The following is an 18,028-nucleotide window of genomic DNA, read 5'->3' as shown; positions in this document are numbered from 1 at the left end:
GGGCCAGATACATTTAAAACTGAAAAAAATCTATTCCTTGCTTTTGAAACCATTAGCTCCATCCTCTGGGAGCAAATCGGGATGGACTAGGAAAATGTAAAAAGGAGGGTCTGGTCATTCAGACCCAAGAATGAGAGGATGTTGGGATGATTATTCCCTATTCTCTCTTTCTTTGCTTCCTGGGAAAGATATTAATAGTTCCAAAAGTTAAGAACAGTTTTTTTCTATTAAAAGTGTCTTTCAATTGCACTGGAATTTTCCTCCTGAAGGTAAGTACTGGACAGCCATTGTGTCTGTGAGTTGTTGTTGTTGTTGTCTTCAGTCCTGAGACTGGTTTGATGCAGCTCTCCATGCTACTCGATCCTCTGCAAGCTTCTTCATCTCCCAGTACTTACTGCAACCTACATCCTTCTGAATCTGCCTAGTGTATTCATCTCTTGGTCTCCCTCTACGATTTTTACCCTCCACACTGCCCTCCAATGCTAAATTTGTGATCCCTTGATGCCTCAGAACATGTCCTACCAACGGTCCCTTCTTCTTGTCAAGTTGTGCCACAAACTCCTCTTCTCCCCAATTCTATTCAATACCTCCTCATTAGTTATGTGATCTACCCATCTAATCTTCAGCATTCTTCTGTAGCACCACATTTCGAAAGCTTCTATTCACTTCTTGTCCAAACTATTTATCGTCCATGTTCCACTTCCATACATGGCTACACTCCATACAAATACTTTCAGAAACGACTTCCTGACACTTAAATTTATACTCGATGTTAACAAATTTCTCTTCTTCAGAAACGCTTTCCTTGCCATTGCCAGTCTACATTTTATATCCTCTCTACTTCGACCATCATCAGTTATTTTGCTCCCCAAATAGCAAAACTCCTTTACTACTTTAAGTGTCTCATTTCCTAATCTAATTCCCTCAGCATCACCCGACTTAATTCGACTACATTCCATTATCCTCGTTTTGCTTTTGTTGATGTTCATCTTATATCCTCCTTTCAAGACACTGTCCATTCCATTCAACTGCTCTTCCAAGTCCTTTGCTGTCTCTGACAGAATTACAATGTCATCGGCGAACCTCAACGTTTTTATTTCTTCTCCATGGACTTTAATACCTATTCCAAATTTTTCTTTTGTTTCCTTTACTGCTTGCTCAATATACAGATTGAATAACATCGGGGACAGGCTACAACCCTGTCTCACTCCCTTCCCAACCGCTGCTTCCCTTTCATGCCCCTCGACTCTTATAACTGCCATCTGGTTTCTGTACAAATTGTAAATAGCCTTTCGCTCCCTGTATTTTACCCCTGCCACCTTTAGAATTTGAAAGAGAGTATTCCAGTCAACATTGTCACAAGCTTTCTCTAAGTCTACAAATGCTAGAAATGTAGGTTTGCCTTTCCTTAATCTACTTTCTAAGATAAGTCGTAGGGTCAGTATTGCCTCACGTGTTCCAAAATTTCTGCGGAATCCAAACTGATCTTCGCCGAGGTCGGCTTCTTCCAGTTTTTCCATACATCTGTAAAGAATTCGCATTAGTATTTTGCAGCTGTGACTTATTAAACTGATAGTTCAGTAATTTTCACAACTGTCAACACCTACTTTCTTTGGGATTGGAATTATTATATTCTTCTTGAAGTCTGAGGGTATTTCGCCTGTCTCATACATCTTGCTCACCAGATGGTAGAGTTTTGTCAGGACTGGCTCTCCCAAGGCTGTCAGTAGTTCTAATGGAATGTTGTCTACTCCCGGGGCCTTGTTTCGACTTAGATCTTTCAGTGCTCTGTCAAACTCTTCACCCAATATCGTATCTCCCATTTCATCTTCATCTACATCCTCTTCCATTTCCATAATATTGTCCTCAAGTACATCGCCCTTGTATAGACCCTCTATATACTCCTTCCACCTTTCTGCTTTCCCTTCTTTGCTTAGAACTGGGTTTCCATCTGAGCTCTTGATATTCATACAAGTGGTTCTCTTTTCTCCAAAGGTCTCTTTAATTTTCCTGTAGGCAGTATCTATCTTACCTCTAGTGAGATAAGCCTCTACATCCTTACATTTGTCCTCCAGCCATCCCTGCTTAGCCATTTTGCACTTCCTGTCGATCTGATTTTTGAGACGTTTGTATTCCTTTTTGCCTGCTTCATTTACTGCATTTTTATATTTTCTCCTTTCATCAATTAAATTCAATATTTCTTCTGTTACCCAATTTTTCTTGTTTTTACCTACTTTATCCTCTGCTGCCTTCACTACTTCATCCCTCAGAGCTACCCATTCTTCTTCTACTGTATTCCTTTTTGCCTGCTTCATTTACTGCATTTTTATATTTTCTCCTTTCATCAATTAAATTCAATATTTCTTCTGTTACCCAATTTTTCTTGTTTTTACCTACTTTATCCTCTGCTGCCTTCACTACTTCATCCCTCAGAGCTACCCATTCTTCTTCTACTGTATTTCTTTCCCCCATTCCTGTCAATTGTTCCCTTATGCTCTGTACAACCTCTGGTTTAGTCAGTTTATCCAGGTCCCAACTCCTTAAATTCCCACCTTTTTGCAGTTTCTTCAGTTTTAATCTACAGTTCATAACCAATAGATTGTGTCAGAGTCCACATCTGCCCCTGGAAATGTCTTACAATTTAAAAGCTGGTTCCTAAATCTCTGTCTTACCATTATATAATCTGTCTGATACCTTCTAGTATCTCCAGGATTCTTCCATGTATACAACCTTCTTTTATGATTCTTGAACCAAGTGTTAGCTATGATTAAGTTATGCTCTGTACAAAATTCTACCAGACGGCTTCCTCTTTCACTTCTCTCCCCCAATCCATATTCACCCACTATGTTTCCTTCTCTCCCTTTTCCTACTCTCGAATTCCAGTCACCCATGACTATTAAATTTTCCTCTCCCTTCACTACCTGAATAATTTCTTTTATCTATCATACATTTCATCAATTTCTTCATCATCTGCAGAGCTAGTTGGCATATACACTTGTACTACTGTAGTGGGCATGGGTTTCGTGTCTACCTTGGCCACAATAATGCTTTCACTATGCTGTTGGCAGTAGCTTACCCGCATTCCTATTTTTTTATTCATTATTAAACCTACTCCTGCATTACCCCTATTTGATTGTGTATTTATAACCCTGTATTCACCTGACCAAAAGTCTTGTTCCTCCTGCCACCGAACTTCACTAATTCCCACTATATCTAACTTCAACCTATCCATTTCCCTTTTTAAATTTTCTAACCTACCTGCCCAATTAAGGGATCTGACATTCCACGCTCCGATCCATAGAACGCCAGTTTTCTTTCTCCTGATAACGACGTCTTCTCGAGTAGTCCCCGCCCGGAGATCCGAATGGGGGACTATTTTACCTCCGGAATATTTTACCCAAGAGGACGCCATTATCATTTAGCCATACAGTAAAGCTGCATGCCCTCGGGAAAAATTACGGCTGTAGTTTCCCCTCGCTTTCAGCCGTTCGCAGTACCAGCACAGCAAGGCCGTTTTGGTTAGTGTTACAAGGCCAGATCAGTCAATCATCCACACTGTTGCCCCTGCAACTACTGAAAAGGCTGCTGCTCCTCTTCAGGAACCACACGTTTGTCTGGCCTCTCAACAGATACCCCTCTGTTGTGGTTGCACCTACGGTACGGCCATCTGTATCGCCGAGGCACGCAAGGCTCCCCACCGACGGCAAGGTCCACGGTTCACGGACGTAAAACTTTATTATGTATTAATTCTGTCATTGGTCATTTATTAAATATACACAATGCACATTTAATGTAAGTACGAATTATATTCTTTCAACTAGATTAATTACTCTACGGGCATTCCTGCCTACCTGGATAACCACGTATATTAGCACACTTTGCCCGGGATTTGGGTAGGTGTACTAGCCTCGGATCAAATCATCCCAGCAGATTAGTGGTTAAGAGTGAATTATGTGCAAATAAAAAAGAAAAATCACAAAAAAGCCTCCCATTTTACGTAGTACCTCAAAAATGAAGGTATTATTTATGAAACAACTGTGGAAATGGCAGCCTATATTTCAATAGTCTGCCATAGCTGATGAATTGATATGTGTCAACATGGTATCAATACTACAATGGATACCATTTGTCATAGACTTCCAAAATTTCTCTCAAATTTTGTTTAGTATAAAAATGAGTTACGATAAAAAATGCTGATATGAAATATACTAACTTATGCAAAACAGGGCAAGAGTAGCAGAATTTGCCAGAAATGAGTAATCGTGGTCACAATGCTAATATATCAACAGCAACTGCTAACATAGAAAAGATACTGGGAACTGTTTGTGTATATCTTGAACGAATTATACAAATATCCAAGAAACACACAACAAGGAGATAATATCAGTGTGACCAACAACAGTAAAGACTAGCACCATAGTTAGAGTTCAACTACATTTGAAAATGGCCAAAGTGTCAGATTCAGTGAGAAAGGAGACTAGTTCCACATAATTTGTTAGCATTTGGGAAGATCTAACAACACTGTGAAACAGCAACAAGAATATGTGGGTGGGACAGAAAGCATAAACACCAGGAAAGTGCTCTAAGACCCCTGCAGATAAATAAGATTGTCTTCATTTGTGAAGCATGTACAACAATTTGCTGTTACACTCTCTATCCAGAACATACTGTAATATCAGTAACTATTTCTTTGCCACTCAGTATTTCACTGTCACTCAGTTGAACAGAATTTGTCTATTTGGTGATCAATACGATATTTCTGTTCCGCACTACGGATGGGACTGGACAGCATTCCACAATGGCTCCAGACATTATTTGGACACGGAATAAAAGCAAAATCTGACTCTTATGCAAGTAGGAAGCAGTAAATCAGCTTGCAGTGTCAACTGACAACAAATTAGACTCTAACTGACGGGCAATGAAATAGGATATTAGGGTTGCCACAGGGTGTTCATATAGATTCACCACTCTTCTTGTTATACGTGAATGACCTGCCATTGAATATGATGCTTATTTCAAAACTCTTCTACTTGGACAGAACACAAGTGTCATTGTGAAAGCTGTGGTTCGAGAAATATGGTGGTAAATAATATCAGATTGTGGCTGTTCAAATACAGCATTAGTAGTGTCCAGCTCGATATAGTCACACCATTTAAATATTTGAGCATAACGCTGAAAAGCTATATGAAATGGAACGAGCGTGTGAGGATTGTAGTAGGGAAGGTGAATGGTCAACTTTGGTTAATTGGGAAAATTTTAGGAAAGTGTGGTTCACCTGTAAAGGACACTAGTGCGACCTATTTTTGAGTATCGTTCAAGTGTTTGAGATCTGCACCAGGTCTGATTAAAGTGAGACATTGAAGCAATGCAGAGGCAGGCTACTAGATCTGAAACCACTAGGTCTGAACAAGATGCAAGTATTACAGAGATGCTTCAGGAACTCATGTGGGAATCCCTAGAGGGAAGGCGACGATCTTTTCAAGGAACACTATTGAAAAAATTTAGAGAAGTGGCATTTATGACTGCAGAATGATTCTACTGCTGCCATTGTAAATATCGCATAAGGATGTAATCCAAAAAACCGCCTGCGGCTTAGAATCGAGTGCAAAGCAAGCGGAAGTTCTGAAAAATGTTGTAGGTGCCGCTTCAACTATAACTTCTGCTGTCGAATATACACTCCTAGAAATTGAAATAAGAACACCGTGAATTCATTGTCCCAGGAAGGGGAAACTTTATTGACACATTCCTGGGGTCAGATACATCACATGATCACACTGACAGAACCACAGGCAACAGAGCATGCACAATGTCGTCACTAGTACAGTGTATATCCACCTTTCGCAGCAATGCAGGCTGCTATTCTCCCATGGAGACGATCGTAGAGATGCTGGATGTAGTCCTGTAGAATGGCTTGCCATGCCATTTCCACCTGGCGCCTCAGTTGGACCAGCGTTCGTGCTGGACGTGCAGACCGCGTGAGACGACGCTTCATCCAGTCCCAAACATGCTCAATGGGGGACAGATCCGAAGATCTTGCTGGCCAGGGTAGTTGACTTACACCTTCTAGAGCACGTTGGGTGGCACGGGATACATGCGGACGTGCATTGTCCTGTTGGAACAGCAAGTTCCCTTGCCGGTCTAGGAATGGTAGAACGATGGGTTCGATGACGATTTGGATGTACCGTGCACTATTCAGTGTCCCCTCGACGATCACCAGTGGTGTACGGCCAGTGTAGGAGATCGCTCCCCACACCATGATGCCGGGTGTTGGTCCTGTGTGCCTCGGTCGTATGCAGTCCTGATTGTGGCGCTCACCTGCACGGCGCCAAACACGCATACGACCATCATTGGCACCAAGGCAGAAGCGACTCTCATCGCTGAAGACGACACGTCTCCATTCGTCCCTCCATTCACGCCTGTCGCGACACCACTGGAGGCGGGCTGCACGATGTTGGGGCGTGAGCGGAAGACGGCCTAACAGTGTGCGGGACCGTAGCCCAGTTTCATGGAGATGGTTGCGAATGGTCCTCGCCGATACCCCAGGAGCAACAGTGTCCCTAATTTGCTGGGAAGTGGCGGTGCGGTCCCCTACGGCACTGCGTAGGATCCTACGGTCTTGGCATGCATCCGTGCGTCGCTGCGGTCTGGTCCCAGGTCGACGGGCACGTGCACCTTCCGCCGACCACTGGCGACAACATCGATGTACTGTGGAGACCTCACGCCCCACGTGTTGAGCAATTCGGCGGTACGTTCACCCGGCCTCCCGCATGCCCACTATACGCCCTCGCTCAAAGTCCGTCAACTGCACATACGGTTCACGTCCACGCTGTCGCGGCATGCTACCAGTGTTCTGCGATGGAGCTCCGTATGCCACGGCAAACTGGCTGACACTGACGGCGGCGGTGCACAAATTCTGCGCAGCTAGCGCCATTCGACGGCCAACACCGCGGTTCCTGGTGTGTCCGCTGTGCCGTGCGTGTGATCATTGCTTGTACAGCCCTCTCGCAGTGTCCGGAGCAAGTATGGTGGGTCTGACACACCGGTGTCAATGTGTTCTTTTTTCCATTTCCAGGAGTGTATGTAGCGCTACACAGGTATGCTTTGTAGGCAGAAAGATAAATACTTTCGCCAAAACCTCTGCGTCAGTAAATAAATTAAAAAAAAAGAAGAAGAAGAAAGGTGGAAGACGAGCTTTTTTTTTCTCCGCCCCGAGTTTCGACCACTGCATTTTCATACATTATCCAACGAAGTAAATACAAATTCCGTATTGTTCATCTTCGAATGTAGCACAATTTCAATGTACTACGAAAATCCGACTGGCAAGACTGTTTAGGATGTTTGTCAATATGGCCAACTCTACGTTCTGAATTTTTTCCTATCAGTGAGAAGTGTTGGTTGCTAATAGGAACCTGATGAAATGTGAATCACATGCAGTATTCCCTTCACCATAAGAATAATCGAATATAAACATTTTGCCATGTATTCTTTCGCGTTTGCTGCTATCTCATTTAAATCCTGCCTAATAAACTACTAAACTAGAGTGAGACAACAGCAAACGCGGAAGAATATACGTATCGTGTCATGTTTATATTCGTATTATTCTTATGCCTAATGTGATACAGTCAGAAATGAAGTATGGCAACTGACCAGATTTTTAAATCTAAGATGACTCTAATTTCTGTGCAGAATTTGATGTACTACAGAAGCGGCCGCAAAGATTTTCAAACGGAGAAAAATTTTCGCCGAACTCTCGTTCAGAACATGTTCTGAAATACGCAGTCTATTATTTGGTTCTTGTTGATCATTATCAAAGAAAGCAGCAGAGTAAGTAACAACAAATAGCAGTCTCTTGCCATTGTTTCGCTAATGAGACGATTCCCCTCTCTCTTTTTTCTTTTTAATTGTAAGCGGCGGTAGCGCGCACAAAAGCAAGCCGTGCCGCGAGCGGCGACAGGCCGTAAACACGCACTGTCAGAATGCGACAAACAAAGCATGACAGTACAGTAATGCATTTTCAGCTTAGGATGACGTGAACACCTATAACAAAGAAAACGGCACTTATCAGATCAAAGCAAAATAAGCAATCGATTCAAACCAGACAGAGCACGTGAAAAAGGAATGGTACTCGCATAAATACGGACGGAGCGCCTGACGCATAGCAATGGCTACCTGGTAAAGCTTAACTGCTAAACTTACGGCTCGAACCAAACTACTGTCGCTGTATCGTCATTCATTCGACGTAAATTGTGTCTCATATTACAATGGACCAACTTTGTTTCGATTTGGAGGTGCGGCCTATAACTTTTCTCTCCCCTTGAATTTCGAGTCGCAAATTTCAGGTGCGGCTTAGATTCGGGAATTTTTTTTTCCTTTATTTCGAGTCTCATTTTTCAGGTGCGGCTTAGATTCGAGTGCGGCTTAGATTCGAGTAAATACGGTACTTTTTTCAGCAGACTTGTGACTCATAATCGTAAGGATACCTGGCAGCAGATTTCTGTAAATGGTAAACAAGTTCCATACACCAGCAGCCAACCAGCCTCATTTTCGGCAAACCTTGGCCAGGCCCAGGTATCATTCGCAGTGATCCTCTTTGTTTCTGAGTTGACTGGACTATTTTTCTTTGCATTTCAGACAGGAATGTCCACATTATGAGGTTGAATGTTATAAATGTTTATATAGATGTCTCACTGCAGAAGTATGTCATAGCACAGCAGACACCAGTCACTGGTCCCAATCAATTTAAACAAACAACATTTCAGGCAGTGACCAGGTGCTGGCACTGCGTAAAGTTTTGTTACATGCAACAGTGCAACATATTCCCGTGACTTTGCTTTTCAATATTGGCGTACTGGTCTCAGTCATTAACGTCTGTGTACTTTTCTGTGTCCAGTCCCTTGCTCAGCAAAATGCAGTCAAAATTGTGGGCATACAACTAACACGATATGCCACTCTCAGTTCATGTGCAACTGATGGTCACTTATAATCAGGTGTCTCGAATGTTGTCTTATCGGTTGTATCAAATCCGTTGGGTGAGAACATTATTGGTCTCAATGCATATTCCACCTTTGCATTTTCATTACATCATGAAGCACACAACTTCAGTTTGTTGGTACCCTGTAAAGCCACTGATAGACTTGATACACAATTTTTGTGTCTATTTGAACCAGGTTTAGGGAAGGTGGTTGACTTTCAGGCCTATGTCATCTTAAAGGTGAGAGAAAGTCCAAGATTTTGCCATGCTCATCTTATTTTGTTGGCCATTAAGGATGAGGTTAACATTGGACAAGACAGAATAAAACAATATCAAATTTTGTCCCCTGTTTCTTATATTCAACAGGTTTCATCCAACAGTGACTGTTAGGAAGTCTGGGAACTCTCTTCAGTTGTGAGAAGACTTCACACAAACAACTAATGCTCAAGTGCACATTGATTTTTATACCTTGCTTCACCCACATGAAATTTTTTTCAAAGTTTTCAGGATGAAAACTCTTTTCTAAAATCACTCTAGTGGAGGCACAGGTTCAGTTGCCGGCTGACAAAGACTAAAGAAAGATTTTAGTCTTCAACACACTGTTCAGACTGTACCAATGTAACACATTGCCTTTTAGTGTGGCTAGTGTTCCCGCCATCCTTCAGAGGTTTCTTGATTAGATTATTGCAGGAAATCCACACTGTGTGAATTACGTCGACAATATTCTGGTCACTAGTCGCATGACAGAAAAACATCTGCACAATCTACATTTGGTTTTACAGCCCTTGCAAAGAAATATCTTAATTAAAACTTTTCCAAATGTGCATTCTTCAACCAACAGCCCACCACAGAATATGGACATGCTATTACATACATCCCTGTGGTGTAAATCCATTAAGGATTTTGAAGTATTTTTACGAGATGTGAATTACTGTGCAAGATTTATTCCCCAGGCAGCCTCCATAGCCCACCCACTGAGTTGTCTTGATACAGAGGGAGTCCCCTTTCAATGGTCAAAAAGTGCTAACAGGCTCTTCAGAAATTAATACTAGCCTTCCAATCAGCACCCCGCCTTGTGACTTATCTGCCTCACTTGCCATTGGTGTTGGCAGCAGACGCCGCCTCACACAACATATGGGTTTTTCTCTCGCATCAGCTAGAGCACAGGTGAGCAACAGGTGGCCGATGGACTGGACCTGGTCCGTGCAAGAAATTTATGGGAGATAGAATGAAGCACTTGCATTGTAGTATGGCTGGGACATATTTTCTGCTCTGCTATCATGGGTTAGAGCAGCTTCGGCCATTTTGTGCAGTGCTAATGACATACAATTTATGCCTATCATCTGCAGTGGTAGTAATGTTACATGAACAGTATTAATGCCGAGCAAAATATTCTCAGTATTACTAACATATGTTGAGAGTGCGAGGGCGCATTATCAGTTTGACAATTTGCTATGCTGTTGTTTGCATTTTTCCAATTTGTCTTCTATCTGCTCTGCTATCACGTGTAAGAGCAGTTTCGGCCATTTTGTGCAGTGTTAATGACATACAATTTATGCCTATCATCTGCAGTGGTAGCAATGTTACATTGAAGTTAACAGCCTCTCATATGTTCAAAATTACTATCAATACATAAATATAATGGCCCTCAGAAAGCGAATATAGTCATATTGTCAATACTATAAGAAATATTGACGAACAGTATTAATGCTGAGCAAAATATTATCAGTATTACCAACGTATGTTGAGAGTGCAAGGGCGCATTATCAGTTTGACAATTTGCCATGCTGTTGTTTGCATTTTTTCAATTTAGCTTCTATATAATACAGACGATGCACACTGTTTGACCTATTTATACTTATTTAAAGTGAACAAAGAAATGATGGCTCAGTTTATTTAAAGTTACAGAAACAACCAGAGTCCACGCAGTCAGTCATCAGAAGTATTTTCGAACAAATATGTAGAAAGTATAAAAATGCTTGTTAATAGTATTTGTGGACATTAACACACTAAATTTCAAACACTCGAGTGACTCGCACGCCGCCAAAAATCGCAAAGACAATTGTTGTGAAACATTGTAAGTAAGTAAACAATGCTCTGACAAGTAAATAAACATCTCAAGATGGGTTGAACATAAAATGAAGGTACTCTCAGAAAGGTTGTTTCGAAGCACAATTTGTCGGCACGGCACGTCGGGAAAGGGGTGCTATTCAGATCGATGCATTACCCCATAGAAGTTAGTGACACAGATGCTACAGTTTGGACTTTATGCACAAGGAGCGCTGCTGTCACATCACAAGACGAGGTGACCCGAGGTCGCCCAGGCCAGAGTTAGTGGATGGTTCGGAGAGACTAGCTGTGTATACGTAAAAGACACTTACTTCAGCTCGAGAATGTTATTCACAGATCAAAAAGGAAGTGTTGGCCATTGCCTTTATAGTGTGCAAACAATTTTTTTGTACGGTCAAAAATTTCATCTAACCACTGACTTATAAACCCCTCGTCACTTTTTTGACCTGAGGCAAAACTGTGTACAGCACATCACTTCCAACGATGGGGTCTTTATATGACAAATTTTCAATCCCCAATAATTATTGCACCTCTGCTCGTCATTCTAATGCAGATGCAAGGTCGGAATCCTGAATTTGACCACCAGGAGACTGTTTTCATTTAGAGGCAATTGGAGCAGTCACTTTTCCACTGGCAGAACCGACTTCAGATTTGGAAAGGTGTGGTGCTCCTTACAGAAGGCAACGAATTATGGCTCGTTGTGGTAGCAATGCTGGCACTGACTCTGGCATCCAGTCAATCGTACAGATGGCAAATACTGTCACGGGGTGCATTTTGCAATGCCCGATTCACCTGTTCACATAGTTCCGTAAGAGGTGTCGTCGATGAGTCGCTTCACGTCCCACTATATCCCACGCGTACTCGATTGGAGACGAGTCCAGAGATCGTGCTGGCCAGGAAAGTTGCTGCACGTGTTGCAGAGCGCATTGAGTTTCACGGGCAGTGTGTGGGTGAGCATTATCCTGTTGGAACGACACATTATCTTCTTGTTGCGAGGATGCCAAAAGAATAAGTCTGGCAACACTCTGCATGTACTGAGCACAGGTTAGCATCCCCTCCAGAAACACAATTGTAGCTTATCATGCCCTGGGGTGGGACCAGTGTGTCTTAGACGAATGATCTCTACAAGACGGCACTTACCAGATCTATGTTGTATGCATAAATGGTCACCACTTTCGTGGAGGCTGTCCCACATACTAATATGGGTGTTTCAGTACGGATTGATAACTGGTACCTCAGAACTGCTTGTGCTACTGATCTGTAAATGTAATCATTTCATGTGCTCCATATGCACTGTTACAACAATAAAGCTTGAATGAATAGGAAACCTCTAAAAGGGTAAACTTTTTTTCCAGCAGTGTTAATGCACATCTTGGCAACAATGTATGACATCCTAAATCATTTCAGAAATCACACAAGAGGACATATACATGCTATGCAAATGTAGCTCATCCTGCATATCCATACATGGATGCAGAAATGACAATGAGTGGAATGAGAACTAGCCACTTAGATGCTGCCAAAATCAATCAACAGCGAATGTGCATATAAGGAAAGATTACGTAAGAGAAGTTCAGTTAAGATTCGTTGTGCTCAGTGGAAATACGAGAGAATCACATAAATGAAAACAGTGTTATACCACTACTAATTATCATGATTTGGAACAAGTACAAGGACTAAAATTCTCAGAACAGGACATGAACATTACATTAGAAGAAACATGTCACACAGCTGGAATTCTGTATACGTGTATGCACGATCACAGTACGGATCGAAGTTCTTAATATCGTGAAATGGTACGGCAACTGCCAAAAATATTTAATTAAGTACTAAGCGTATTCCGGTGAAAGATAGTGGCAACCGTAGACTGTGAGCCTAGTACTGGAATCTTTGTATTGCACTCCCTCCCCCCCCCCCCTTTTCTCTCAATATTATATGTCCAAATGCTCAAAGTCTGTGTACCATGAGACCACCTTGTGTTGGGAGAAGAGTGTATAAAATTCAATAAATTGCCAGAAACAATGAAAAAAATTGGTTTCAGATAAAGTACAGTTTAAACAGAGTTTGAAAGACGTTTTGGTAGGCAACTGCTGCTACTCTGTACACGCATATCTTAACAGACCACCTTATGTAAAAATGTCTGTTGCATTTTAGTTTTAACAGCACTTGGTCACAACAGTCAAGATTAGGTATTTTGTGTGTGATAAATTTATTAAAAGGGCATAACTATGTTTCATTCTGACAGTGTATTAATTCTATAAATATTCGTAGTTACAGTTTACTCTAATGTATTCACATATCTTGACAATCTCCTGACAAATGATCAGGGAAATGAGTATTATACTCACATGTTCTATGTCTTTTATGTTATACTTTCTAACATGTTCCACATCCGTGAGAATCGTCTCATTTTTGTGTCTACAGAATGAAAACTGAATCTAATCTAATTAAACATGTTTAAAATATCTCTTGAGGACCTGAAATCCCATTTAGCTTTTATCTGAGCACACTGTATGTTTGTGCTGGCTACAGAATTAGGGTTTCAAGTCCTGCTGACAATGAAGTCATTAGAGATAAAGCACAAGTATGGATGGGGATAATGATGTGGAGAGAAATCAGCTGTGTCCATTTCAAAAAAACCATTTCAGCATTTGCCTTGATCAGTATAAGGTAATCATGGAAAAGATAAACAAGGATGGTTGGATGGGGATTTGAACCCTGCTCTTCCCGAATGCACCATCTAACTTGGTCTAGGGTACAAGATAAATGTCATCAATGAGTCTGAGTTACGTTCATTGGCCAACATACTAGAATACTGGACAGGCTAGAAAAGAAACAGTATCTGCACAAGCCACAAGTGGCTGAGCACTAGCCTGTCCTCTGTGGCCTGGTGCACAGTCTGTTAGGCATCATGGAAATCTTGCATTACAAATACGTGAATTACATCCACACACAACAGATTACAGTAAGTATGTAGACTGAAAAAGCACACCAATAATGGTCTTCTAACACTGTAACAACAAAGCAGCTCTGCAGTGAGTCATTGCCATACTGGTTAAGAGTCCATTTTCTTGTACAAATGTAACATTTCACGATCCCATACCATGTTCAAGGTTCTGTGCTTAGGTCTAGAGATCCTCTTTCAAACACACACCAATAGAGTAGTATTATGCCTAAAGAAGACTGGAGTTCCATGAGATAGGAAAAGAAGACTTTCATAAACACCTGTTCCCTCTTCTTAACTGGAAATATGTACAGAGCTCGAGGTGTAGTGATTAGCATTGCTGTCTCAAGATCGTGGGGTACTGGGTTTGATTCCTGGTCGGGCCAGATTTTATCCCCTTTGGAAGTAGGTGTTGTCCTGTTCTCATTATCAACGCAGAAGTTGCTGAAGTGGAGTCAAATAAAAACACTTGCACTAGGTGGCCAAACAATTCCAGGTGGAAGTCTCCAGGTCAATAATGCTGTATAGCCCCTAATCATTTCATTTCAACTGGAAATATGATGTCTTTCGAATTCAGTGTGGCATATATCCAATGAACTATTCACAACCAGCAATCATAAATACATAACATCCAGTGCTCCTCAACAGACTTGTCAGTCAGTCCATAGTTCACAGAATTTGTAAACAAAAGAAGCTATAGAATTAACAAAACATAAAAAGAAGTAATGGTGAGTGAGCTGAAAAAAATAATGATTAAAAAGAATCTGCCTCAATTGCAAATAGAAACCCGATGTTGACCTAGGATATGGTACGGATAACCACGCCTTCTTCGGAACACACTAAAACTACAAACTGCCTAAAGAGGTGTTCTGTATTAATGTTGGACCGTGCCTCTTTAGGCAGTTTGTAGTTTTAGTGTGTTCCGAAGAAGGCGTGGTTATCCATGCCAAAACCTAGGTCAACATCCGATTTCTATTTTCAATCGAGGGGGATTCTTTATAATCATTAAATTATCCACGATTGCTGATGTGCTGCAAAGCTAAAAGTTCTCAAGCTGACAAAAAAAAAAAAAAAAAAAAAAAAAAAAAATTATAGGAAAAAGTTCTCAACTACCTGAGGAACTGTTGTACAGAGTACAAGGAGGGTGCTACAAAGAAACCTTTCACCTTAGGTGTTTGAATACTTGGAGTTTCCCTCCAAATTTTTCTTTTTTCAGTTTTGCTGGAGGCCTCTTGATTATGAAACTTGAATAGATAACTAAATGTCCAACTGAAAATCGTTTTACCATCTGGTATCCACTGAATTAATGTTGCAGTTTCCTCCAAATAAGTCAATGCTGCCAACAGCAGCAGTGAAGGCAGAGTTGGAATTCAGATACACCTGAACAATGGCCTTTACAAATTTCACGAATTGACATACAGACCAGCCTGACCACCATTTTATGGACTAAAGAATATTCTTGGTGAGAGAACAGTTGCCCTAACATATGATGCCATATGAGGATAACAGAGTGAAAGCAAGCAAAGTACATGAGCCTTTGCATGACAGTATCTGAGGTAGTGAACACTACTGTTTTATTGAAGATATCTGCACTCAGTTTCTGTTCAAGATCTTGAACCTGACACTTCCAAGAAAACCTTTTGTCAATAATCAGTGCTAATAATCTGAAATGGTCGACTTCAGTGACTGTTTGACAATTTTTGGAGAATAATATTTCACTTTCGCAACTGTATTTTATTTTTTGCCATAAATTTATTGGAATGCCTCGTTAATTTTGCATAATTTTCATGCTCCATTCATGAAAGCAGTAAAACTGAAATCAAACATACAGTTTTTATTGCTACTTACATCTTACAACTCAGACAAAAATAACACAAACTCACAAAGGAAAGGATTGCTCTATCTTGGGTGTAATATTCATCAACTGCCACATACATAAAGTGACTGCCGGTCCATTCCCTCCATTTGGTATCTTACAGTGAAAAGTTTTTTTTAAAAAAAATGAATTAATTAATTTAAAAAAAGTTACAGGAAAAGTTCTCCACTACCACGAAAATTTACAAACTTATACTGCAAAACCGGGGCTGTTCATGTTCTATCCTCATGATGCAAATGGTGTCCCTTATTTGTCAAGTGTTTAACTGGTTTATAGTTTCTAAGCCTTTACAATTTCTTACACTCATAAAGGAAGAAAAGATAAAGATGTAACACCCACACGGGATCGGTAGAGATGCAGTACAAGTTTCGATAAGGCAAGGATTGTATGGGAACTCGGCTATGCCCTATTCACGAGAAACACAGTGTCACATACTTCAGTTGATGTAGGAAGTGTATGGAACGCCTAAATCTGAACGGCCGGGAGAGGATTTGAGCCATACTTCTCTCGAATGCGAGCTGAGAGAACATCATACGGTAACGGGATTAGCTATTATCTACAAGCGAAAAAAATAATAAAGGGAGTAAGAAACTTCGGGTCGACAGAAGCGTCCGATCCAACGCGTCGGCTTTGAACCGTGACGTAAGGGTGTTGTCGTGTGTGACGTCATGACGGCGCGGAGTTTGGTTTGAGTGTGGCTGTCTCCAGTTCTGTTTTATCTTATTTTATTTACTTTTCTGATCTGTTCGTTCTATCTCGTGAGATTTTTTTAAAATTAAAAACACTTATTACTTATTTTAATTATCTGTTTCCTCGAATTTATGTTTTAGTTTATTATATTTATCTTTCTGATCTGTTCGTTCTATCCCGTGAGATTTTTTTTAAAAAAGACAAAAAACACTAATCAGCTACTGAAGCATCTTTATCTTCTATGGGTTGCAGGGGTTACGACCCCTGGGGCGGTGGGTGGGTATTCATGCATGGCTGTCTTCACTTACACGTTGTAGCTACGCAAGGCGTCTAAATTTGTTTATATTTAGTTTGCCCCCACCCAAAACACCCCATTTCCCGCGCTTGTCCCGTTAGTGTCATTAGGCTTCTTGTGGAAAGTGTGTGTTTGTTTTTGTTTCCGCCATATTTGTGACGTCATGGGTCAAAGCAGACGGGTGGGATCGGACGCTTCCGTATTTCCGAAACTTCTTATTAACCCTAGATGATTTAATCCTCGTAAAATTTACGATTGCGTCAGGGTACAAAATGGCTCTGAGCACTATGGGACTTAACATCTGTGATCATCAGTCCCCTAGAACTACTTAAACTTAAATAACCTAAGGACATCACACACATCCATGCCCGAGGCAGCATTCGAACCTGCGACCGTAGCGGTCACGTGGTTCCAGACTGAAGCGTCTAGAACCGCATGGCCACACTGGCCAGCCGTCAGGGTACAAAACTGGGCATTTTGTACTTGATTTGGTATGTAACATACCATTTGAGTTCAAATAATTGTAATTAACATATGCTTATTCTATTACTTATGGCTTCCTTTGAATAAAATTTGATGTCGGGAGTACCCTCCCCCCCCCCCCCACCACCACCCTCCACGGTATTCCAGGATTAAGGTAAAAATGTTTCAGTAACATTAGAGTCTAATGTGGCATATCGTTCTTCTCCAACATCACTAAATTACTAACCTTGCCGTGCATGGAGATGTTCCAAGTTATGCGAAAATACTACCTCCCAACACAATTTCTTAATAATGTGTACTCCAAAGTTTACATTCAGAAGGTAAACAGTTTACATCACAGTCACACTGTCAACATAAACACACACATACACAAAATACCTCATGCCAAAGATCGATAGACACAAAGAGAATTCAAGCAGAGTCAGTAAAAACAAAGTAAGGTGATAAAGTGTTACTTCATGTTACAGATAAAAAAGAGAACATTATCCGCAGAAGATTCCCAGAGCAAAAGAACATTCTCTGAGAAAGTTCTCAATTTTGAATGAATAAAAAATTCGCAGCACACTATCTGACCATGGAGAACCTTCTCACCGCCTCCCCTCCTTTTATTTATGTATGTATTTATTTATTTTGACCCACCGTTGAGAATTTTAATGCAAACGATGTCGTAATAGGGAGAATATTTCACAAATACGTTTT

At 41.0% G+C, this 18,028-nt stretch overlaps 1 protein-coding gene across 3 annotated transcripts in view; it reads right to left on the bottom strand.

The window, feature by feature from the left end:
- The window catches only part of LOC124722872 (F-box/LRR-repeat protein 6), a 213,505-nt gene extending 195,788 nt beyond the window's left edge, over positions 1-17,717 (bottom strand). For all 3 annotated transcript variants that reach the window (XM_047248008.1, XM_047248006.1, XM_047248007.1), the window contains exon 1: positions 17,556-17,717. The gene's annotated coding sequence lies outside the window, so the exon portion shown is untranslated. The remainder of the gene's footprint in view (positions 1-17,555) is intronic.
- Positions 17,718-18,028: the final 311 nt, after the last annotated feature.

The sequence above is a fragment of the Schistocerca piceifrons genome, chromosome X (genome assembly GCF_021461385.2).
Source record: "Schistocerca piceifrons isolate TAMUIC-IGC-003096 chromosome X, iqSchPice1.1, whole genome shotgun sequence".
Taxonomy (NCBI): domain Eukaryota; kingdom Metazoa; phylum Arthropoda; class Insecta; order Orthoptera; family Acrididae; genus Schistocerca; species Schistocerca piceifrons.
This window is presented reverse-complemented; position numbering and strand designations above follow the sequence as displayed.